The 11496-nt window shown below is 37.8% G+C and overlaps 1 protein-coding gene across 1 annotated transcript in view; it reads left to right on the forward strand.

The window, feature by feature from the left end:
* Positions 1-2970: 2970 nt before the first annotated feature.
* Acap2 (ArfGAP with coiled-coil, ankyrin repeat and PH domains 2) overlaps positions 2971-11496 on the forward strand; it is an 80650-nt gene continuing 72124 nt past the window's right edge. The window contains exon 1 of the mRNA XM_010624061.3: positions 2971-3027. The gene's annotated coding sequence lies outside the window, so the exon portion shown is untranslated. The remainder of the gene's footprint in view (positions 3028-11496) is intronic.

The following is an 11496-nucleotide window of genomic DNA, read 5'->3' on the forward strand; positions in this document are numbered from 1 at the left end:
CCTAACTTAGCTTTCTATAATAGAAGGACCTTCAAGATAAACTTTCAGATTCTTTGAATGTATGATAACAGAGGGCTTGTTTTTAAATGACAAGTAAAAAGCAGATGTTTTTCTAGTGCATAAGTTTAAACCTTTTTTTTTTAACTTTTTTTTACACCTTTCTTGAAAACTGTTACTTCACCAAAATAAATTAGAATTACATGATGGAATAATGAAGAATGTCAGTAAAATTTCTATCAAGCCATATGTGTAGTAGAAGCCAGGGATTAAATTAAATCTTAAACTGTTCATTTGACCAATTTGCTTGAAAGAAATGGAAGATTGAGTCAAGATAAATAAAGGTTAAAAATATAAATGAAAAAGTCTGTGAAAATTTAAGACTTGATGAGTTTCTTCCTTGACTCAGTTTGAGTGTCTGCTCTGCAGTGGTGCTCAGGCTGTGAGGGGATGCAGCAGAGCTGTGCTCAGGAGTGGGGGGGAACAAGGCAAGGGTGGGGGAGGTCAGTGGCCTGGTGGATGAGGGGAGGGCTCTACAGGGAGCCACTTCTCAAGGAGGTGATGTCTGACCTTCTGTCTTTCCCCTCTTTATTAACATTAAAAATTACTTAAAATGAGTAGTTAAAAACAGTGAAATACTCTAGAAGTATTAGTGAAAAGTGCAAATCCTTTTCTAGGTGTGGTGGTGCTTCCCTGTCAAGCCAGCACTTGGGAGGTTGAGTGAAGCAGGAGGATCAAGTGTTCAAGGCCAGCCTGGACTACATAGAAGTCTCTGTCTCAAAAAATAAAACAAACAAACAAACAAACAAAAAAAACCAAATCCTCACTTAGAGTTTCTAATCTTCAATTCCTATTTTCCAAGTTAATAGATTAATTGATAAATATGCTTCCAGTTATTTTCCTATGTGTGTCTAAACAGTTTTTGTCCAGCACAAAGTTGGACTTCCACTGTATATAATTTTGTAACTTACTTTTCCCCTATGTAATAATCTATCATGTATATATATTTCCATATCAGTAAATACAGATCAGCCTCACTTCAAACTTTGCTTCCAGCCTGGTGTGTTGGTACACGTCTGTAATCCCAGCAATCAGGTGGTTGTGGCATGAGGATCACTGTGAGTTTATTGCCAACCTGAATTACATAGCAAGACCTTGTCTCAAAAAACAAAACAGAAGTCTTTGTAGGTTGGGAAGGGTTGAAGGAAGGTCAAGGGAATGGGGAAAAAATAAGAACCAAGATAGGTCATTTAAAGGTACTAATTTCCAACAGTGAATGTCATTCATTATATTGTATACATTAAATGTACCAATAAAATTAATAAAAAAATCAACAAAACAACAGCAACTTCCTTCATAATGGGATGGATACACCATTTATTTATATTCTTTATTGTTGGGCATCTGGGTTTCAAGATTTTATAGTGAATATCTTTGTGTGTGTATATGTGTGTGTGTGTGTGTGTATGTGTGTGTGTGTGTGTGTGTGTGTGTGTGTGTGTGTATTAGCTTTCACAAGTGAATTGTTTACATGATGAGTAGGTGAAGGAAGTGAGGTAGAAAGTGAAGAGGAAATGTTTCCTAGGGAACATTGTCCTTGAAAAACACTGCTGAAAGCAATGGCCTACTCTTAGGAGTGAAATGTTTCTGCTTCTATGCTGCGGTGTGCCACCTCCCATTTTATGGAAGCCCTTTGCTGGATCATCTCATTTTATAATGGCATTTCTTTACTAAGTACAGTACTTTGTAGTTAGTTTCTTACTTTGGAGATTTACAGGCTTTAAAAATAAATGTCACCAGACAGAGAAGTAGAATCACAAGGCAGTAAGGTAATTATGCAACAGTCACATGGAGGTAAATGGGTTGTTGTGGAAATGGAGTTTATATAATAGTTGTTTTTCCCTAACTCTGTTGCCTGAAAATATTTTATGCAATATTGCAGCTATCTTTTTTTGAGTTGCTACTTTTCTGCTACTATACATTTAAAACAAATTTAAAACTTCTTAAAATAGCCATTCTAAAACTGCAGGTTCATTAGTTGGGTACATGAAGATGCCCTAGAACTGAGGATGTAGCTCAGTGGTAGGGCACTTTCCCCGCAAGCATGAAGCTCTGGGTTCTATCTCCAAGCACCGCAAAAATGAGAAGGTAGCATAAATGACTTAAAGGAGATGAACTATATATTATTGTACATTATTCTTAACATACAATCTTATTATCTTTGAAAGGTTTTAGTTGCTGCTATTTTGCTTGAGACAATTTCCCAGTTTTTTAATGCTGCCCTGTATTGTAGTATCAAGTGCTACATTTAATTGCATCATTCTTTGTGGTCAGTAAGACTATCTGGCTTACTATTTAGTTTCTACTCTTTGCATAATCTAACTTTTGCTAATTTTTCTGTGTTGAAATTGTATTTTTGTGAGAGTAGTCTAAAATTTAGCAATACTTAATTCTGATTTTTAATAAATTTAGCTCTTGTGGAAACAAAATGATGTATTAAAAATAGGTAATAGCTTTCCAAACTATCTCTAAAAATAATATCCTCTTTTGATTGTCAGTAATGCTTTGCTGTTTGTTTGCATGTGCTTTGTTGTCTAGAAATCTGATTCTTTGTAAGGCTCATCTTAAAAAAAGTTTTTTTTTGATGGAGGTAAGATTTTGGGTTATTTATTAGATTGTATTCTTTCTGTATTTTCCAGCATCTTGCTTACAAACTCTTATTTATATTTTTAAAATATATGCTAAATAGTTATAAATTATCTTATTAATTTGAGTAATATTAATTTTGTGAGCATATAGCCTAATGTATTCCCTCATTGTTCTAAACAGTATTTGTATTCTCTGTTGTATTGCATGATTTTGAAGCATTTGTTCTTCATTCTGAGGTATTTGCCTTCTCGCTTAGAGTGGAGAGTTACTTTTCAAGAGTAAAGTATATAAACAAATGAAATAACTTATATTTAATTTTTTAGGGCTGCTTTGGAAGAAGTAGAAGGAGATGTAGCAGAATTGGAACTAAAACTCGATAAGGTATACTTTAAGTTTTTAATTTTTAAAACATTCTTATTTTCTATAAAGTATTAGTATCTATAATACTAGTTTATATTATCTTATGTCTCTGTGATGGTAGGTGCTATTGTCTCAGTTTTAAACAAGAAGAAATTAAAGTTAGAGGCATTAAGTAGTTTTTTCTAGGTCAGAGTATATTCTGAGTGCCAGAATAAGACTTTGTATCCATGTCTGACTTCAAAACTGACTTCCTTTAGGGCTGGGGATTTAGTTCAGTGGTGCTGCCGCCTGCCTTACAAGCACAAGGACCCAAATTTGATCCCTAGTACCAAAAAACAGAAACAAAAACTGACACCCTTTATATTGTTGGAAGTTTGTTTTGGGCTTCTTCTTCCAAAAGAGTGTGCCTGTCTTTTTTATGCTGAATGCGTATCACACATACATAGACTGGCCATTCATGTTTATAGGTGTGACCAGGTTTAAATATAAATAAAATATAAAATATTCCTTCCATTTTTAAGGTAATGCCCCCCAAAAAAACTTAGACACTTAGTAATTGACAGTCATATTTTATATAAGGGTAAGTGTACCTACCTCATTTTTACATTTTATATTAATTATTGATACTTCTGGTTATTGATCTAAAAAAGCATTGCCTGCTAAGAACCAGGCAGAAGTATTACATAGAATAAGAAATGACTTTTGCTCCATTTGTTTAGACATTCTTTGGTAACTATTGTTTAATGAAAAATCATTTTAAATTTCTGAAGATACATCACATGAATATATTTAAAATACTGTTTTCTAGAAATAATTTCATATATATATGAATATGAATATATATGTGTGTGTGTATATATATATATATATATTTATATTTATGTAGAGAGAGAGAGAGAGAGAGAGAGAGAGACAGAGAGAGACAGGATATCCCTATGTAGTTCAAGCTGTCCTTGAACTCACTGTGTAGCCCTGTCTGACCTTAAACTCATGGTAATCCTCCTGCCTCAGCCTCCTGAGTGCTGGGATTACAGGCATGTGCCATTATGCCTGGCCCTATTTATATAATTATTGTAAATGACATTGGTTTGTAAAGCAGTGCTGCTTAAAGCTTACTGTGCATAGGAATCATATGAGGATTGCATTTTGTGAAAATACAGATTCTGATTTTGCAGATCAGGGGTACCTGAGATTTCTGTATTCCTAACCAGATTCCAGCTGACTCATAGTGTTAGCTATGAACTGCACTTTGAGTAGCAAGGATATAATGTTTGCTAGATTGAATGTTCTGAGTATATTCTCAAATGTTTTGAAATCACAAATAAATACATTACTATATAGTTAACATAGTATAGAAACTATATAGCACTAATATTAGTTACATATATAAAACAAACCAACAGTTTAGAAAATTTGTTTAGTAATGTTTGTATTATGTCCTCCCTCCCTCCTCCTTTCCTCCCTCCCTCTCTCAATATATACTTTAAAAATTAAAAAAAAAAATTAGTTCTTGTTTTCTGTTTGAGACAAGTTCTCACTGTGTAGTTCAGGCCGACCTTGAACTCCTTATGTAGCCTAGCTGGCTTTGAATTTTTGGTAATCTGCTCTCAGCTGGGGCTACAGATGTGTGAACCACATCTGGCTGTACTCTGTAATTTTCTTTTTTTTATTAAACAGGGTCTCACTGTGTAGTTGAGACTGACCTGGAACTTACTATATGTAGCCCAGGCTGGTCTCAAACTCACAGTGATTCTCTTGCCTCAGCCTCCTGAGTGCTGGGACATGCCTGGCCTATACTCTGTAATTGTTTAAAGCCCTGAAGTACCACATACAGTACCTTTCTGATTTTTACAATGATTCTGTGAAGTAGGTAGGAAGAATGTTGTTATTCCCACCTTATAGATAAAGACCTCAAAGCCCAAGAACACATAGGATACTCTTTATTTCAAATGACAAGAGTTAAAGGGTGCAGAGCAGTTTAGAAGCTCTGTGCTTCTGTGTCCCTCAGGGGCCTCAGGACCCTTGCTGGGGGGCTCATACCACTAAGCAGCTTTCTGAGGTACAGTAGCAAGCTTAAAGACAAGTGTTTTTTAAAAATTATTATTTTAATTTTGGGTAAGTATATTGTTTTCAAATATTTTCCTTTGTTTTCTACTTTAAAATTATATGTTGGTTTTTTAGTTCTATTTTTTTAACCCTAAGGTATTATATTTATTTTCAAGTACTTGATGAAGCAAAATTTTAAACCCATAAGATAGATAACAGAAGATGCAGTTTTGATTTTATATAGATTTATGAGAGAGGATACAGAAGGGCAAGCTTTTTTAGAGAATCCCAGAGTGGGACAATAAAGATAGCGCATGTGTTTATGTACAACTGCATCTAAATCAAGTGGAACACTATACATGGGGTGGGCAGACCTCAAAATGTAAAGTACGTGAACAGGGCTGAGGATTTAGCTCAGTGGTGCTGCCATCTGCCTCAGAAGTGCAAGGACCTGAGTTCAGTCCTGTTATTTAAAAAAAACAAAGTACATGAATAGAATCTGACAGTGTTTTTGCTGATGGTTTTGCTTTTATGAGCCCCCCCCACATTTGATTGTGGTCAGGGTACACTGGCAAAATCTTAAAACCCATGGTCCCAAGTTCGATCCCTGGTACCAAAAAAACCCACAAAAAACCCAAATTTAAAACCAGGAAACTCAGCTGGGCGTGGTGGCGAATGCCTATAATTCCAGCACTCAGGAGGCTGAGGCAGGAGGATCAGTCTCAACTACATAGTGAGACCCTGTCTCAAAAAAAGAAAACCAAGAAATTCAAATCTAAAACAAAAAAACTACTGATCCAGATGTGATAGAATATTTTCGTAGTACTTTCTGGTAATCCCAGTTACTTGGGAGGTGGCAAGAAAATCATTAGTTCAGGGCCAGCCTGGGCAACCTAGGCAAAATAACATGGCCCTGTCTTTAAAAAAAAAAAAAAAAAAGCTGGGGGATTAGGCTCAGTGGCTGAGCACTTGCTTAACATGCCCAAGGCCCTAGGTTCCACCCCTGATACCATCAAAGAGGAAAAGAAAACAACAAATTATAAGGTATTGACGTTCATTGGTAAGAAAATTCTAGGCTCATTTTAGAGTTGACCCAAAGGGCTATGAGGGACATAGAAGAAACTTGACAGCATTTGAAATATCTTCTATTTCTCTCCTTCTGCCCCCAAAGTTCTATACTTTGGTGTTTCTGATCTCTTATAAAATGTGCTTCCCTCAAATTCTTAAGCTATTATCTGTCATTTTTTACTTTAGTACTGTGGCATAGAGAAGAAAGGCTGAGAGAAGCAAGGAGTGGTTGTTATTAAAGGTGTTGACATTGAAAGACTAATGGGGGACAGGGCTGGGTTGCTCTAAAACTAGTTTAGTGATTTCATAACTTTGTGCAAGGCAAGTTCCACCCATAGTATCATTGTAAATAATGCCAGTGACAGGTTAAACTAGCTTGATGACTTAGGTCACACTTACTTTATAATGTATGCTAACAGTAGTTACATTCTAATAATTAATGCTTCCTTAGTGCCACTGTTTATTGAGTCCAACTGCTTATCCATTCTGCAAGGTGTTCTGGCATAGGCAGCATCAGAATGCATCGGAGTTGCCATCTGGATATAATTTTTTGTCCTGTGGAGTCTTTTCACTGGTGTGCTTCTTCCTGTTAAATAGATACCCTTTTATTCTCAGCTCAATTGCTACCAAACTTTGGCTTTGTGTGTGTGTGAGTGTGTGTTGCATTGTTTCTTGCACATTCTTCCATTTAAACTATTAATTGATTGTAATTTTTGGTTTGTAGTATAGTTTAGCAGTTAAGAGTATAAAGCCTGGAGCTGTCTGAATTTGAGTGTGGCACTACCATTTAGTAGCTTCTATGGGTGTGTCATTTCATCCATTTGTCCATCCATCTGTCCGTCCATCCGTCCTCCTCAGAGTTCTTAGGAGAATAAGATGAGATAATACATTTAAAGTGCTTAGCACAGGTGGCACATGGTAAATTCTAAATAAATAATGATCATGCTATAATCACAGCGCTCAGGAGGCTGAGACAGGAGGATTGTTGTGAGATCAAGGCCAGCCTGGGCTACATAGTGAGTTCAAGGCCAGTCTGAACTCACAGTGAACATAGTGGGACCTTGTCTCAAAAAACTAAAAAAGGGCTGGGGATTTGGCTCAGTGGTTCCACCACCTGCCTCGCAAGCACAAGGACCCGAGTTTAATTCCTGGTACCAAAAAAAAAAAAACCAAAAAAAAACAACAACAACAAAAAACCACCACAAAACAAAACAAAAAAAACAAACTAAAAAACCCACATACTGATGATGGTATCTCTTCAGTAGACTACTGGCTTCTTGAAGGCAGAGAGTTTGTTTTTAAAAGAGAAACAAAAGACCCTCATTTGTTGTGCATTTAGGGACACAAAGCCCCTATGTTTACTTATCATTAATCTTCACAGTAATGTTACACAGTTGGTATCATCCCCAATTTATACATGAAAAAATGAGAATTAGAATACAATGTATTCAAAATTAGCAAATAAATGATATCCCTATCATCTGGTAGAGGGCCTATGACATAGTAATTCCTTTCTGGCAGAGGGCCTGTGACATAGTAATTCCTTAGTAAAAAAGTTTTTAAGTAGATGGGTGCCTTAGGGCCACTAGCTTGATAATTCTGACTCACTTGACATTTACTCTTAGGTAAAGGTCTTCCCTCTGTGGACTTCTGTTGTTGGCTGTCGTCTACCACGGCTGAGTCTCAGTCTCTCTGTGCTTGCCTTTCCTTCTTCTCCTCTCACAACTCAGACTTTACCCCTGGATAGCTGCAGTACGTGGGCTTCCACTCAGGACGTTCTTTGGGTCCTGTGCTTTTTCTGACACCCGTTTTCACAGCTGTATTCTATGCCTGTGCACTGCATTGTAATCTCTGAAATCTGGAATGCTGATTTCCTGCTTCTGACTGGAGCCTCTGGTCCTCCAGGTTCCCAGCCTCACTGCTGCTTCTGTTCACCAAGCATACCTACACTTCTGCTCTTTCATTCTGTTTTAGATCATTTTAAAACTTGCTTCAGTCTGTTTTTTTTTTGGTAATTTTTTACAGAGATAAAATTGATCTAACATCCATTTCAGAGTGATTTTCAATACCATCACAATAATGTGTAACAGTCAACACTAATTCCAAAATATTTCCATTACCCCAAAAAGAAACCCTGTACCTTTTAGCACTTGCAATTTTCCCTTCCCACCATCCTCTGGCAACCTGATCTTACTGTGGACCCCTGAGTTGTGACAAGCCTCACATACCAGTAACTTGGGTTACGACTGGAATTTTAGTTTTAACTTATGAGCAGTCATGACCCAAATACTGGCCACTTGTATGGTTGTAAACAGACTCACAGTGCCAGAAAAGCATGTGTAAGCCTACATAAGCATCAGTCTGAGCCCGAATACATGTTTGTAGATGTGATTTCCATCAATGCTTTACATAATCGCTGTGATTACACCTATTAAAATGCCCCCCCAGCTAGAAAGGATGCTAAAGAAGGAAGGGAAGGTAAAAAAGCAATCACAATTGAAAAAAGGAAATTGTGGAGATATACTAGAGTGACATTTGTGTGACCAATCTTACTACTATAGATACCATGTTGAAATTGGCAATCTTACAGAGAAAGGAATTTGTATAAGGAAACTAGTTTTGTTAAAGGTGTTACTCAAATTAGTCACAATCAACAATGTCAGACAAGGTAGAAAGGCTATTGTTAGTGTAGATAAACGAGAGGCAGATGGCAAGTTATACTCTGAGTTGTGGTGGATGAATTAATGGTCAAGTTGGAACACCCAGCTGAACTGAATCAGCAAGGTTTGGACATGGAAGACCAGCCTGAGGATTGTTGCCAATGGCATAAAAGGAGAACTGGAGGGGAAGATTGTTGGCTGTTGATTTTCTAGGAGAAGCTTGCTGTAGCTGGTTTTCCTGATGTGAGCTTGGCTGTTCTCGGAGGAGGACCTCTGGTCTTCACGGTCACTGGGAATGGCTGCTGTTCTCATCACGGGAGCTCTGACCTTCACCATGGGTGTCACTTCTAGGCTCTATTGTATATCCCCCAGCCTGGTGACACAGATCCTTCACCCTACTGGCACAGGTTTTCTGGCCTTTGGGCCTTCCAGGTTCAGATCCTCAATATGGACAAGCATGAGACATAGCCGTGGGCTCTAGGCCACTGGTTGGACTCATGGAGGACATTGCCTTGGACTTTAGGCCTTCTGCTGGACTTGTGTGGGACATTGCTGTGGGATCCAGGCCCTTGGCTGGATTCTTTGGATCTCAAGTGTGTGGTTAGATATCTTGTACTCTTTTGTATTTGACTTTTTGAGTGACTATTACAAAGTAATCCTATAAATTATGTTTCCTATAGTAGATCTATTTCCCTTGCAAGCTCTGACCACAACATGAGTCTATATTTTGTGAAAAAGCTAAGGCTATAAATACAGGTCTTATAAAGGATAATCTATCAATGAATGATAATGGTGAAACATTTTGTGCCAATATGGGGTGGTTTCACAATTTCAAAACAAGAACTGGTGTCCATAGCATAACTAGGTGTGGTAAAGCAGCCGGTGCTGATAGGAGGGCTACTGAAAATTAGATGCACCACTTTGAAATGATGACACAGAGAACTGGCTTTTGCTCTTATCCAGTTTTCAACTGTGATGATATTGGTCTTTTCTGGAAGAAAATGCCCAGAAGAACATACATTACCCAGGAAGAGAAGAAATTACCAGGACACAAGCCTATGAAGGATAGTCTACCCTTACTGCTATGTGCCAATGCGAGTGCTAACCTCAGGATAAAGCCTCTCTTGTTTTATCACTCTGAGACCACTAGAATGTTCAGAAAACAAAGTCGTGAAGAATAGGCTAGGAATCATGTGGAGATCCAATGCAAATCCTGGGTAACAAGAATACTTGAGTGGATGAGGGAGCTTTCTGTCCTACTGTTAAGAAATATCTAGAGGATGAAGGTTTACTACTCAAGGCTCTCCTCATCATGGACAGTGTGCTCCTGCTTACCCATGAGATTTAGAAGAATAGGCTGTAGAATTTCCATGGCTCTCAGGCAAGTTCCTCCCACCTAATACAACTCCTCTACTGCAGCTTATGGATCAGCAGGTTATAGCTAACTTTAAGAAGCTAACACCCTGGAATTGTTCCTGAAGTGCTTCCAGATGTTTCATTTACAGTTTTAACCCTTAAAGAGTTCTGGAAGGAGCATTACAACACCATTTCCTGTGTGGGGTTGAGAAGTCCTGGGCCAATGTTTCTCCAAGGACACTGAGATCTGCCTGGAAGAGATTTTGAAGGCTATGTAGAGGAGCCTAATCCTTGAATTGACCATGTGGTTGATGATATTGTCACTATAGCAGAGTCCATAGGTTTGCAGGTAGAGGAACTGTTGGAGGAACACTCAGAGGAATTGTTTACAGAGAAATTTCAGCAACTTGTGGCTCAGCAACAGAGAATGGCAGCTGAGGAGCTTTCTGAAGAGGAGGGGGAGCATCAACAATCAGTGAAGGAAAGTTGTTCTTCTGAAATAAAGGAAATCCTGAGGAAATGGACAGAACTACAAAAATGTGTAGATAAGACCCACCCAGAGAGGGAAAGCCGAATTATTTCATTTACTTAATGACAATGTCATGTCATACTTCAGAACTGTGCTAAAGAAAAGGTAGAAACAGACAACCTTAGCCAGTTTTTAGTTCTAAAAAAGGTTTGAGAGCTAGTGAGCCAGAAGCAGGTCCTAATGGGATACAGACTCTCCCAAGGAGAGGGAGGACACCAGAGAACCAGATTCCCGATGTTCTCATGGAAGGGGACTCACTTTCTAAACAATAACCACCTTCCATTTCATCCTCCCTTCCTGCAAGCCAAAGATGGCAACTTAGTGGTGAGTAGAATGTGAAATTGTTTTTGGTAAACTAGGTACGTTTTATAACTTTTTGGTGAATACTCTAGGAAATTATTGGTGTTTCTGGTAAATTACACATATCATACAATCCTTTTTATTATGAAAAGGTTAGTTAAGGGGTGCTTTGGGGAGTTTGGAACACATTATGGATAGTCTTGAGTTACAACCAGTTCTTGTGAACCAATTGTGTTTTTAAGTCAAGGTCCATTGTATTTCTGTGGATTTGCCATATTGATTTCTGTGGATTTGCCTATTTCTATGGATTCTGGACACATGGAATCATACATTTTTTGAACTTCTGTTGACTGTCTTCTTTCACTTAGCGTGCTTTTAAGTACTTTCTTTTTGTGGGTGAATTTCTGTATTGTGTGGCTATACTACATATGTCCAACCAGTCATCAGCCGATGGTCATTTGGGTAGTTTCTCTTTTGGGGCCATTATGAATTATGCTGCTGTTAATTCTTTCAATCTTTTCTTAAAAAAAA

The sequence above is a fragment of the Fukomys damarensis genome, unplaced genomic scaffold, assembly GCF_012274545.1.
Source record: "Fukomys damarensis isolate Sample0158 unplaced genomic scaffold, DMR_v1.0_HiC HiC_scaffold_12, whole genome shotgun sequence".
NCBI lineage: Eukaryota > Metazoa > Chordata > Mammalia > Rodentia > Bathyergidae > Fukomys > Fukomys damarensis.